Source organism: Nicotiana sylvestris, chromosome 2 (assembly GCF_000393655.2).
Source record: "Nicotiana sylvestris chromosome 2, ASM39365v2, whole genome shotgun sequence".
Taxonomy (NCBI): Eukaryota; Viridiplantae; Streptophyta; class Magnoliopsida; order Solanales; family Solanaceae; genus Nicotiana; species Nicotiana sylvestris.
In genome coordinates, this window is record NC_091058.1 from 151,995,288 (window position 1) to 152,010,791 (window position 15,504).

A 15,504-nucleotide genomic window follows, 5' to 3' on the forward strand; every position below is an offset into this window, starting at 1 on the left:
GATACCCCGAGACTGATAGGTTGGGACAGGTACTAGCATGCAATAAGTAAACGAGACTGATCGCGTTTAAATACCTTAACAGGGTGGGAAGGGTAGATATGGATATGATGACCGATGCGCTAATATCACGTGTGACCCCTCTTCTAAGGAGTGATCGCTGGTTATCGCATTGAAGTGATCCATATTAATTATAAACTTAGGACTCCTCTCCCTTTACTTGCTTTCATCTCTTCTTGTAAAACTATTCAAATCTCTTTTTCATGAATTTCTGCCTTCTCTACTTATCTTTGAAAATTTTCAACTTGGTCGCAATCTTATGTGCGAATCATTATTTGAGCCTTGATTGTTTACTTGTAAAGTCACAATTTCAACATGGCCGGGAACCACACTAGTGGATCTTGAGGGGTGCCTAACACCTTCCCCTCGGGATAATTTCTAGTCCTTACCCTAATCTCTGGTCTCTTCATCTCAAACCCTACTTAAAGTGTCCTAATGCACTATAATCATTAGGTTGCGACTCTTCAACTTCCAAACCCAATTCTCGAAAGGGAATAGAGTTGTCCTCCCAATGTCGTATACCTGATTTCTGACCCCACGGTTAGAGGAAAAGGGGGCGTCCATACTCGCCACTTACGCTCGTCTTAAGTCGAGTAAGCTACCCGTTTTCGATTCCAATCTGCCAGGTCGGGGACCTCGTATGGTAGCCACGGGATTGCTGTAGAAAAGGAAAGGAAAACATATTTTCGGAGTCTACCTCCACCATGAACAAAATGATAAAAACACAAGTGTACCACTTACGTGTGAAATTCCATTTCTCAGGAAATGGCACGAACTCTGCAGGTATAATGTCAACAGTCTGCACTTGGACAAATCGACTCATCCGCCCTGGTCCCCGTCTTTTTCATTACTAGAAACAAAGGGTCGGGTGGATCGACGTCGTAGAGTAATCGGACCTCGGTAATGCAAGGGCCAGTACAATCTAATGAGATGACCGAGGGTGAACTCAATCTCGGCTTTATCTTCAAAGTACCTTATCATCAACACTATCCTCCAAAACGATGGGTGAACCTGTGCCAGGGTAACCCAATAACTTCTGCGAAACTTGAGCACGACTCTATCGAGAGGGTCCCAATGTAAAAGGGTACATGTATACATTCAAAAAACCCTCTACATGAGCCATGATGCTCTCTTACATGGAAGGTACCTGCAGTACCACCTTTTCTCCCCATTAACAGTCTCTCCTAACCGCCTCGAGTTGTTCATCTCCTATTGATGAGATGAACCTCGATGCATGCTCCCAATGGCCCTGAACGTTGGGTGGTCTCTCTAATGTAAAATCCCTCCTCGAGACAAAGCACCTTGAGGTTAGCTCACCGGACATCGGTTGTGTACCACCGACCGAGCGAGAAGCAGAGACGAACTCTCCTCTTATTGGTGAATGGATTTTGGCATAGCAGCTATAACTATAGTGAAACAAGGTAAGGGAAATGAAAATTTAGACGAAAGTTTTGAATTAAAATGGTGAGAGAACTTATGCAAGGAAGAAAAGCTCTACAAAAAGGATAGTTGATCAAAATAGCAAAGTCATCAAATGAGAGGAAAGCAAGCTCATGTATAGAGCAAGCGGCGACTGTTCGCCTACTCTGAAGGCAAATTAATTCTGACTAGGCCATTGGCACTTTTAGGGAAGTGTACCGACGAGACCTCCTCGGTCACTTCATAGCCATGTCATACGAATGACGCTATCATACATCGTTTGAGGGTTCAAGATTCATGTATCAACCTAGCCTCGAGATGGTGCCCGATCTCGAGGATCTCTATCACTATAACTATGGGATCTATGGAGCCATCAATATCAATCTAATCCTCAAGATGGCACTCGATCTCGATGATCTCTGTAAATATGAAAATGGGCTCTAAGGGGATATCAACATCAGTCTAACCTCGAGATAGTGCCCGATCTCGAGGATCTCTGATACTACAAAAGGGGCTCTGAAAGGGCTATCAATCTAGCCCCGGGATTGTGCTCGATCTCGGGGGTCTTTACTATCCCAAGTATGGGCTCTAAAGAACCGACATCAAAATTCAAAAGATTAGCTTTGCATAACCACTGAAAAATAAAAATTGAAGACTTGAAACAAAAAGGCCTCTTTGCATTCTCAAAAATACATTTACAGAATGTGTTCTTACAAAACTCCCCCGATGAGACCATACAAAAAAAGAAAGAAAAGGAGAAGCACAGACGACGACGCAAGTCTACTTCTTACCCTCACTACCATCTGAATCACTTCCGGAATCCTCATCTGAAGAAGTCGAAAGTGCTGATTCTTCCTCTAAGGTTCTGGCTTTCTCAATCTCAGTAGAGAGATCAACACATTTGGCGCTTGCTTCCTCGAGGGTCTACTTCCTATCTTGTAGATGAGCATAAGCAACGGCCCGAGCCAGCTTCTTCTCGGCCTTCTTGGATATCTCCCTGGCTCGATCGTTTGTGGTGGTGGCTTCTCTCTTGTAGGAGGACACATCTTCATCGGCCTCAGCCTTGGACACAGATAATGCAGTGACCTCCTTTTGAGCACTTTGAAGAAGATCCTGGGTCGAGGCCAACTCTCCCCATAAAAGGTCTTTCTCCGAGGTCACGACCTCATTCTACCTCTTCAGCTCGAGTATCTCTGTATCATTGGCTGCAACATCTTCCTGAATTTGCCTCACCAAGGAATCCTTTTGCCCAATCTGCAAAGGCGGAACAAGATAGTGAGTATCAAGTTATAAGAATAAAAATATGAGCACATGAATGTCGTGTTACCTGCTCGGAAAAGCTAGCCCGTTCCTGGTGCACTCCCTCCAGACTCGCTCGAAACTCACTCAACTCCTCTCCCTTTTGGGCAGAGGAAGCCTTCAACTCATTTGCCTCCGAGGTAAGGTTCTCGAGCTCCTCCTCACGGCATGATAGCTCATATTGAAGCTTAGAAAAGGCTTGGTCATACAATTTCTTGACCTGCAACAAAGAAGTTAGAAAGGCAAGGGTAAAAATTTAAAGTGCAAATGGTATGTCAAGAATATCACCTGCTTTTGAAGCCTCTCAACCTCCTCGAGAGCGATGGGGGCATCAAGATCTATGTCCTCATTGACACCGACGAAGTAGTCCTTGAACACATCATCCTCTCCTTGAGGGGTCCCTACATTGGCAGCGCCCCTGTTCTGGGCGTCCCTTATTTTCCCCAGAGAAAATGAAGGGCTCGATTCAAAGCCACCCATGGTATCAATTTCTATAGAGGTTTCTTCTCGACCCCAATAAGTTTTGGATTTAGACCCTCCGAGCTCGCCAGCCGAGGATTCGCTGGCACAGACTGTACCATGTCCAACATAAGGCTTAGGGACTACGCTCAAACCCTCCTTGAGGGTCTCCTCAGTGCGAGTCTAGTCCACATCGGCCACCCCCATCTCAGCGGCCTTCTTACCAACAACTTGTGGATCATCAGCACTCCGTCTTACCTTTTGTACAAAAGGTCGATCGCCATTATCATCATCTTCGCGAAGACTTGCCGTAGCAGTCGAAGTCAAGACCGTGGCATCGGTCTTAGGCTTGAGGACCTTGGGTTTCTTTGATTCTGGAGACTCGGTCGACGCCTCCTTCTTCCTCTTCTTACACTTATCGGGTTTTGAGGTTTGTTCTTCACCAGGAGGAGGCGGTCTCATCAACACTCCATCCCCAAGGCCTGTACAGGCATGATGTATTAAACTTACCACCACAAAGAATACTTATACGAAATTTGGCAACGACAGCAACAAGGGCTTACCGTGGTTCTTAGCCTGCCACCGCATCTTGTCCAAATCATGCCAAGCACGCTCGCCATATGGAAAAGCGGATTCTAAACATTTGATCCATATCGAGAGGTCATGCACTGCACTAGGGAACAAAACGGTGGCTACATAATTAAAAGAAAATCAATTTAGAAGAAGAAGGGGCAGTAAAATGTGTTCAATGTAATAATACTCACGCTTCATGTTCCATTCCTCCGGGAATGGCATCCTATCAGCAGGGATAATGTCCGAGGTCCTTACTCTAACAAACCGGCTCATCCATCCCCTTGTCCTCATCGATGCTCGCAAAGAATGTCTTGGCAGATCGAGGGTGAATCTTGATTAAACCCCCTCGGAAGAGACGGAGGCTATACAATCTGATCAAATGGTTGAGGGTGAAGGCCATTCCCTCAACCTGGTTGGAGAAACATCTGAGCATGTAAACAATCCTCTAGAAAGAAGGATAGATCTGACCGAGTGTCACTCGGTACTGATGAAAAAAGTCAAAAATCATTGGATCTATCGATGAGGAAGAATGGTTTACAGGGCCCAGAGTGAAGAGGTATGTGTATATGCTGAGGAAGCCAACTTTGTGTGCCACTATGCTTTCCTCAGCTTTGGGGGTCTGTACTTGCACTACCTCCCCCCATCAGAAGTCCACCTTTACTTTCTTCGTATCGGTCACTACACTGATGTACCAAGACATGGGCTCGCATCAGCCCAGTGTAGAAGGTGGGTTTTCAGTGGTATAATTGGAGATCGTATTAAAGTGGCCAGGGGTACATTGCTCAATACTTGGGGGGTATTTTTGGTTTGCCCTTGGACGGGAGTGATGAAGAAGTGGTACCCTCTTTCTGAGGTACTGTTTTTGAAGTTTTTGCCATGATTATAACTTAATTTTAAAGAAAGAAGAAGAAGAAACAAACACAGAAAAAGGATAGATACAGAAAGTTGTGAACTTAGCTCTAAAAACTTGAAGATATTGTAAAAGTGTGGATGGCAAACGAATTGAAGTATTTATAGAAGCCGTTTGGGAAACGTTTAGGAAGCGGAAGAGTCGAATCAATATCGGTTCATGGGCTTTTCGATAATTGTGTTGACAACGACCTCTACGCAGCCTTTGAGTCATGGCATTTAATGCTTTAATGGGTTGACGTCATAATGGAAGTATCGAAGAGGCAAGAATTCAAGACCGTTTCTTATCATTTCACTTTAAGAAACGCGGGGACTATCTGTGCACAACTAAAATCTGAGAGTCTGATTTTATGATCATTACGGCATTTCACAACCCGTCTTCAGAAGCATCAAAGTATAGGTCGAGGTTTGACCTCGACGGTCCCCAATGCCCGACCTCAGGGCAGTGCAAATCGGTGGCTATCTTAGACAAGCAAAAATTCCCAAAAGGCACGTGGTTAAAGCTAACCAAGTCTATAAGAATAGTACAAGTCTGTACCGTAGCATTAAATAGTTGTACCAACTGTTTATCTTTGTAGTAAATGCATATGTACTATATTGGGATTCGCCCTCGTATATAAAGGGGACCCTTATCATTTTGTAAAAAACATGATATTCAATACAAGAACAAGAACATTCTCTACTTTCTAACAAAAAAAACATTCTCCATTGTCTTTCCTTTAATTTATTGCTTACATTTATTGTGTTTCATTGATTGTTCTTCATTTATTATTCATTATTGATCATAAAGAGCCTTCATCAAGGCCTTTAGGTCTGTTAGTCCTTCATCGGACAGCCCCAGTCAAGCACTTTAGCTCGACCTCGAGGCCCAGCATAGGCCAACTCGAGACCCTTTCGCGGTCATTTGGTTTGCATAGCATACTATCCTCAAGCTCTTATTTTACTTTCCTAGCTCACACTTAGCATTTATTGCCTATCAACTAGCATAAAAAATTACATATTTTTAGAACCACAAAATCAAATCTAATTATAATTACCATTTACAAGGTAAACAACTAGTAGAGATATAGGCAAAAATGTAGGAAGGTAGTGTTATATATTACACTAGGAGTAATCCTCCTATATTAGAAGTTTTGATTAGGTAGTCTCTTTAGTTTTCTTTGGACAGTTAGATGTTGTAGCTAAACTGTAGCATTGTAAAATTACACATTAATGATTAATAAAATAAACTTAATTACCAAAAAAGAAGTTTCAGAAGCCAAAGGGAGAAACTAGGGTTATTTTCTTTTTGTGGGTGGGTGTGGGGGGGGGGATTATGCTGTCTTTGGAATCAATTTAATATATAAATAAGTTTTTTTAATAATAAAGTAGAGTATAAATATGGTGTCACCTCCTATAACACCACTTGGCCTACTACCCAACAATAATAGGACTGGATTTTGAGGTAATAGGACTCCACGTGGCAGCACATAGACCAACTAGCCATGGGATGAATCGACGATATTCCGCAAATTAATGAAAGAATATTTTCCCCCTTTAGATTTAATACGATATCCATCTTTTCGAAATGGTAATATTGGTCATGAAAAACATTGGGGGTGTTTGGTACGATGGAAAATATTTTTGCCTTAAGTTCAATACGATATCCATCTTTTCGAAAATATTGGTCATGAAAAACATTGGGTGTGCTTTGTACGAAGGAAATATTTTTCAAAAAATATTTTCTAATTTTTTCATGTTTTATTAACTTAAATATTTTGAAAAATATTTTTCCTCGTGAACTCATTTTCCTCCAATAGGAGGAAAATATTTTCCCTATCAAAAGAAAGAAAAATATTTTTCAAAACCCTTTTTCAACCTTCATTTTTAACTATAGGTGTTAATCGGGCCGGGCTGACCCGTTTTCAACCCGCTTTAACCCGGGTCAGCCCGGTTCAGCCCGTTACCGTTGCTTAATGTGCGGGCTGGGACGGGTTGGTCGGGGGGCTGGTTTTGGACGAACATGTTGGAAACCGGTGCACCGTACCCGCTAAGCCCGTAACCCGTCAATGGGTTGTTACCGAGATGCAGCCCGGTTACCGTTACAGAATTTTTATTTTTTTTAATTATTTGGACTGTTGCCAATGGTCAAATTGATAAATGACCGTTGGGGAACAACCAAATTTTGCAGAAATCTCCATTTCGCTCCCCCCCCCCCAATTAAACATATAGCCCTCACACCCCTAATAATTGAAAAATAAACAGCCCCCCTTCTTCTTCATTTTTTCTCACAATTCACTCTCTTACTACTCTAATTCTCTCTTGATATTATTGTTCTTAAATTCTCAATTACTTATTATTTTAAGTTTCAGCAATTATTTAGTTTATCCATTACAAAATTATTATTATCAAATATCAAGTATTCAAGTGAAGTGTGGTATCAAGTACTATCAAATTTCGGTCTATCAATTGAAGTTTGATTTTTGATATCAAAATTAGTGCAGCATCCGGAATCTCGGTACACTCATTCCAACTCTTTCTCTTATTTGGTGCACACTTATTTTATTATTTAGAATTATTAATTTAATTTACATAATGAATTTACTTAGAGCATCCAAAAAAGTGTGCACTAGTAGAGGTGGTAGTAAGAAAACTTCCAAAAGATCAAGAGGTGGTGTTGGTTCTTCTAGTAGCTTTACACATATTTCTGAAAGTTCACCTAAAAATTTAAATGTAGATTATGAGCGAATGCAAGAAAATTATGGAATAGATGACGATTTAGATGATATTCAATCACCCGATAATCTTGAAACACCACCACCTACACCTGGTAATGCAAGTCAAACACAAGATATTAGGGGTGGAACAAGTAGGCCTCCTCTTCCTATTAAGAAGAATCGACGATTAAGAAGTAAGTGTTGGATATTTTTTGAAAGACTAGAAAAACAAAAAAATTATGTAAAATGTAAAATTTATAATGAACATTATAAACATGATCCCGGTAAGGGAGGGGGAGCGGGTCAACTTCGTAGGCATATGAAAGAGAAACACCCTCTTGATTGGGGAGTAGATGCGGCATCTGGGCAACAAAAACTTAACCCGAGTACTGGGGGGTTATTTGGTAAATACGATATTAAGAAAGATCGGGAAGATTTAGCTAAATTGATTGTTTTAGGTTGTTTACCTTTTAGTTTTACTTCTTCACCGTATCTTGTTACTTTTATTCAAAGAATTTATAACCCTATGTTTAAAGGTATTCCAAGAAGTACTTGTAGAGCTGATATCTTTAGGATTTTTGGACAATATCAGACATATATACGTTATTTGTTCGCAAGTCTTCCTTGTAGAGTCTCTCTTACTTCTGATATTGGTCGTGCTGTAAATGGAAATGATTATTTGACTGTTACATGCCATTATATAGATGATAATTTTTGTATGCAAAAACATATTATTGCTTCTAAATATGATGAAGATCAAAGTCATACTGGTGCATTTATAAGTAATACTATCCATGAAGTTGCTATATTTTATAATCTTGCAGAAAAAGTTTTGTGTATGACATTTGATAATGCTTCTAACAATAATGCTGCTATTACAATATTAAAATTGCATCTACACTCACCACTTCCTGAAATATTTCATGTTAGATGTGCATATCATATTTATAACTTGATTGTGAAGAGTGGCCTTGAATTATTTAGAGATGAAATCACTTTAGTTAGGAGAGTTGTTGGTGTAATTCAAGAAAATAATAGAAGTGCTAGATTAAATACATTTAAGGAAAAATGTGTACACTATGGACTAAAATCAAGACTCATGCCTGAAGAAATAGTTACTAGGTGGAATTATACTTATTTTATTCATAAGATGTTGTTATAAATATAGAATGCCTATAACTGAAGTTGCTAATTCTCATTGTACCGATCCTGGTCGTTTGTTAACATCTAGAATTTGGGATGTCATTTATGATGTTGTTCAACTTTTACAAAAATTTTATGTGGTTACACTTGAGTTTTCTTGAGCTTATTATCCTATTATTGCAAATGGTTTAGTTCAGATTGCTGAAATTCCTCCATATTTCTACCCAATTCTCCATATTTACCTAATTGGTGCTATTTTAAACCCTATTATCAAAATGATAAAGTGTCGCTAATTAATTAGAGCTTTATATACTTATATAGATATTGGACCAACTGAAACTTCTGATATTGACACTTGTATTTCTGATCTACACATGCATTTACAAACTTTATATAATTATTATGCTAACATTATTGATGTTTCTTCGGTTGTAGATGCAAATATTCCTTCAAGTAATACTTCAACATCTCGAACAACTATGGATGATGATGATGGTGTTCAAGATTATTTGATTTGGTCTCTAGAAGAGCATCAACAAACCAATAGCAGGAATATTGATGAACTCCAATTCCACTTGCAAAGGTCATCAGAGCCCCTCACAAAGGATTTTCTACCGCTGGGTTGGTAGAAGAACAACTCAAATAAATTTCCTGTTCTTTCGGCCATGGATCGAGACGTGCTAAATGTGTCGATTTCAACAGTCGCATCAGAAAGCGCATTTAGCCAAGCAAGGCAGCAGCTAGGAGATACCTGTCATTCATTGGGCAGCAACGCTTTGAAAATACTAGTGTGCTTCAGAGATTGGATAAGATCAGAACGCGAAATCAAGGGCGTGCCGAGGTAGACGAAGAGGAGGACCAAAAAATTGGAGATATAATGGTTTACGTTTCCGATTCAACCAATGCCGGAAATCAAGAACCTCATATTGACATGGAAGAACTTACAAAATGATGCAAAATATATGATGTACTATTTTTTTATTTTTTAGAATTGTTGTAAACTTTTAATTTGCAAGTTCAAAAATAAAAAAATCAAAAAAGAACTTGCAAATTAATTTGAAGTATTAAAAATATAAAATGAAAGCCTTCGGAGTTTGTTCCTTACATATTGCCTATTGGTCTTATTAAATAATTTTTTGTAGCCACTTACTTTATAATTTTAATTTTATAATTTTAAAATACACATTTCAAATTTAAAACTTTAAACTTTAAACTTCAAAGTTTAATTCTAAGCCTTAAAAGTTTGCAAACACTTAAGTATCAATAATATTGAATAAGAAAAAAAAATTTAATTTAAAAAAATTACAGTAGACCGGACCGCCCGAACCTGAACGGGCCCTAAATAACCCGAAAAAGTTTAACCCGCCCATAGCCCGTTATCTCAGACCGTCAGCCCGATAATTGGGCAAGCTGATTTTTTTTCCGTTCAACCTGTCCTAGCCCACCTGATAAACACCTTTATTTTTAATTAGAGATTTGGGGTTCAAGCTTTGAAAAGAGTCATCTTTGGCAGAGAGCATTTTATCTCAAAAGTAAGATTTTTCGGTACGAATTGAAATTAGTTGGATTCCAAAGTAGGCGCCGGGTGAAAATCTAAAAATGAAAAAAAAAAAAAACATAAGCGTATTCCTTGATTTGAATTTCCAATTTCACCGCTCATTCACTAGCTAACTGCTCAACTGCTATTAGAATCTCTTTCATCGTTGAAGTTAACAACGAACCTGCTCTTTCACTATCCTCAAAGAGATAAACTTCTAAATTGATAAAAGTATCCTATTTGTGCAAATTTAATCTTATAATTCTTTGTGGAGAACCTTATATTTAAGTTTAGGGTGTATAGACTGAAAAATCGTCCCAAATCAAAAAGTCAAATCAAATTAATTAAAAAATCCGACTAGAATTGATTTGATTTGATTTGGTATTGAGTGAAAAAAATTCGAACAAACCGACATATAAATATATAATTTTTATATATACTTTTAAGATTTTATATAGAATTTTCTTTAAAAATTATCTAGAAATATTTGGGATTCTCTTACGGATATAATATTTAATAAAATATGAAGTGCTCCATATTTATTGATCTTAAATAATGGGTTGTATGATCACTTTCTTATCAAGTGTTATTGAAATGCGTCAATCTCTTTGTTCTTCCATATTCATATGTCAAGATCTATTAAATTCTTATATCTCGGATTTGAAGTGGTTATTATTATTTAGGTATCATGTTGATTTTTATGTTTAATTCGGTTAACTTTGAAAGTGTACATCAATGAACAATTATTGTTAGATCACTAAAAAAATAACTATCATGTTTTACTAAGAAAATTCTTCCATTAGAATATTTTAATAGATAATATGTTTGTCAAAATTTTAAATTTTTACTAAACATATATTTATTTATAAAAATTTTAACAAAGTAAGATTGAAATAATATTTAAGTAACAAAAAATACGAAAAACCTTACAAAATCGAACCAATCCAAACCGATATAATTGACTTGATTCAGTTTTAATAAAAACCGAACCAACCCAGTCAATGTACACCCCATTTAAATCTTCCAGCAACGAGGCCTTTCCAATCTTCCACTGCTAAAATAAGGCTTCCTTAGCAAATTCCAACAACTAAAGGCTCACCAGAAAAGAAAAGAAAGAGAAATAAATAGAATTGAATGATTAACTTTGTTGTGGCACCAAACCAATCTGTTATGATCATGTACTATCATCTGAGATGAGTTACATATCATATTAGATACTTTAATTACGTCGTTAATAGGGTATAAAGAAAAAATCTAACCGGTAATAGTGATTAAAAAGTTAGTACTTGATTTGAACTTACAATATTGTGGTTCGAATTGTTACCTTTCGACCACTAAGTTGTTATGATGATGACAGAAAATACTGCTAGCCACTATATGGTGTAGTATTTTGACCTGAACGTTTAAAGATTTTGATTGTGCAGGTCTGGATAAGATTGAAGATGGAGCAAAGGGGAGTTCAAGGGCCACAGGTGGTCCTGATTGTTGACCATATGAGATCATTTTGAGAATACTGAACGCTGGGAAAGTTGTGAGTATTGGACCTCCATAACCAAAACGAAAGAAAAGAAGCAAGAGAAAAAGCTAGTAGATGTATATTATGATATACAACCAATAATAACAACAACAAATTTGATAGTCTCTAGATGAACTATTCGAGTTCAAACTAAAATGTTAGGGATAGCAATGGGGTGAAACCAGTATTTTAAAAGGCTTTTTTGGAACTCGCCTCGGGGTTCGTCCCGGGGCGGGGCACTATCAAAACGCCTTGAGGCTTATGTGCAGGACTTAGTTCTATGAGGCTTACGCCCTGAAACACCCGACTTTGCGCCCTAAACACGCTCGCCCAACAATTCATATGTAGATCATGTGTCGAATTCACTAATTAAGACTTTTTATTCACAAAATTCATTAACAATTGAATAATTAAAGTTCTTTCATCTATATAAATATCAAAATTTTGAATAACTCGAGTAACGAAGCATAATACTGCATATTTACTCATTGATGTCATTATGAGGTGTATATCATTTGAATATTTTTTCTGAAAATAGATAGCCAAAATTTATATCTTTACTTGCTAGATCTTCATGTCTTAGTTTAATGTCTCTCAAAATTATTATACATCTATTATTTTGCTATTTAAAAATAATTTTATTTTTACTCATGAAGTAATAATTTTAAGTTAATAATTTTAAGTTATAATATTGATAAAATTTATAGTGTATCTATATTATATTAAAAGGAGAGTAGTATGCATTGTGGTTAAGTCAAGTGGCAAGCTAAAATGAAGCCACTTGGCAATTTTAGGACCACATTAATATTTAGAAAATATATATAGAAACATAATTAATGGAGGTAGTTTAATGAATCTTATACATAATCTAAATAGCTCTAAACAAATCTAATCTATATATTTATATTTAAATTTATATGTATATTTGTATCAATATCTATATCTATATCTATATTTATATCTATATATTGATCCACTCATAAATTTTCTTCTATGTTAGCTAGAAATATGGAGGTAAAAAATTAATTAAAAACTATAATAGAAAAAAATATATATATAAAGACGTAAATTGAGATAACCTGTGACTATTTATACTTTGGAGTAAGTTAAAATATAAAATAAAACTAAAAATTACTTAAGATATTAAAGATTTATTGAGTTTCAAAAATAAATAAATTCAAGCAACAAAATAAGATCTTACATAAAGTATACAAATTAATTATAAGGTAAGAGAAAAATTAAATAATCAGCAAAAGATATTTTGATAACAAGAAAAATAAATTCATATTAATATTGATAAATCGTGCAAACGAATATTTTATACGTAAATATTACTACAACATTTAGATATAATGTGTTCAAATAATTAAAAAAATATTTTTTTATGATTAATATTTGAATTGAGTTTAGTTAGTTTAAGTTTGTAAGCATACCATAATTTTTTGAAAATATGGTCCAATTAAGAAATAGAATGATAAAAATTATTTGAGTTTGAGATGAGAAAGTATTTTAATTTTTATCTATATTTGTCACGACCCGGATTTTTCACCCTCGGGAGTCGTGATGACGCCTACTAATACAAGCTAGGCAAGCTAATCCTTTAAACTAATTACTTCATTATCTATTTATTTCTTTTTAACAAACATAAAGTGATAACGTATAAACAGTGAAAATTTGAATTAAGCGGAAAAAAAAACAATAAAATATGTGAAATTTGTATCTATTACAACTGCTTAAGCCTTAATCATCCAAAACCTGGTGTCACAGTACCACAGATGGTCTAAGACTGCTAAATACAAGGGCTGAAAATAAAAGACACACTGTTTCTGAAGCAAAAAGATGAAACAGGAAATAAATATAGAGGAGACGTCAGGGGTCTGCGGACGCCTACAGGTTTACCTTGGATCTCCACGTGGACTGAAGGTAGCCTCCAAACTACGGTCCAAGAGCTGCTCCAGGATCTGCACATAGTGCAGAGTGTAGTATCAGCACAACCGACCCCATGTGCTGGTAAGTGTCTAGCCTAACCTCGACGAAGTAGTGATGAGGCTTGGACCAGTCTACCAAATAAACCTGTACAATTCAAATACATATAACTCGAAAAAGAAGTATCGAAATAAATAGTCAAATATGGGAGGGGGGGGGGAGCATGCTGCGAAGGAGATATCAATTTCGAATTGAAATACAACAAATAAATGAAAGAAGCAATATATCTCAGATATCAACAAAGATTCAAAAATTTAATAAATGCACGACATCATTTTTCGTGCTTTTACTCTCGTCCTCACCAAAGCAATCAAGTAATGAAAATGTGCACGGCATCACCCTTCGTGCTTTTACTCTCTTTCCTCACCATATAATCAATATAATCGGCACGGAATGGTACATCGTGCGGCACGGCATCACCCTTCGTGCTTTACACTCTTTCCTCACAAATCATACACGTCATCACCCTTCCTGCTTTACACTCTTTCCTCACAAAAACAATGCACGACATCACCCTTCGTGCTTTAACTCTCTTCCTCACCCAAACAACAATCATAAACAATAGGGCAAGGAAATAAATGAAATTATAATGAGAATCCCGGCGAGGGAACAACAATTCAACAATTAAGTCCCGGCAAGGGAACAACATCAATAACATCAACATCCCGGCAAGGGAGATAACAACTAAAGAAACAATAGCCCGACAAGGGGGCAACATAATGATCTCTCCTCTTTCTCACTTTTACTTTACAATTCACTTCATAATGCGAGCCAATGTTCTAAAGGTTCAATTATCCCTTATACTTTCACAATTCGTTATACAACTTGAGCCAACGCTCCTCAATGTTCATAGGTCACAATTCCTTTCACAAACTCTACACAACAATTAGAAACCATCACCAAGGCATGAAAGATACAACGAAGTCATGATAATCATAATATAGGACTCACGGGCATGCTAGACACCAATGTATAGATGTTCGTCACCATGCCTATACGTCGTACTCAACTATTACCACATAGCAAATAGAACTCGACTCCTAATCCCTCAAGCTAAGGTTAGACCAAACACTTACCTCGATGCCACGAACACAATTCGCGTTTCAATTATAGCTTTACCCCTTGATTCCACCACCAATTCGCTCGTATGTAGTCACAAGTTACTTAATTACATCAATAAACGCTAAATGAATCAATTTGAATGCATGAAAATAAATTTCCCAAAGTTTTACCCAAAAAGTCAAAAATCGCCCTCGGGCCCACATGGTCAAAACCTAAGGTTCGAACCAAAACCCGATTACCCATTCCCCCACGAACCCAAATATATAATTTGTTTTAAAATCAAACCTCAAATCGAGGTCCAAATCCCCAATTTTTGAAAAACCTAGGTTATACCCAAAACATCCAATTTCCCCATGAAAATTATTGATTTTGAGTTGAAATCATGTTAAAAGATGTTAATGAATGAAGGAAATGAGTTAACATTAACTTACAATCGATTTGGAAGAAGAGTTGTTCTTGAAAAATCGCCCTAGGGAGTTTGTATTTTGAAAAGATGTGAAAATGGGTTAAATATTCGTCTAAGTATAAAATTTACAGGTTGCAGATGTGGGAAATGCGAACATGGGTTCGGAATTGCGAACATGGGTTCGGAATTGCGAACCCCGACCTCTGCTAAGTTGGGAATTACGAAGGGGGGGCTCGCATTTGTGAGCTAGGAATTGCGAACCAAGCATCGCAAATGCGATCACATGCCAAATTGGGAAGTTTAGCATTTGCGAAGATAGCCTCGCATTTGCGAGATGGAGCTGGCCTGGGCTTCTTTTGCAATTGCGACAAGCTGCTTGCATTTGCGATATCGCATTTGTGATCCAGGCTTCGCAAATGCGAAGCGTGCAGGCCTGCTATGC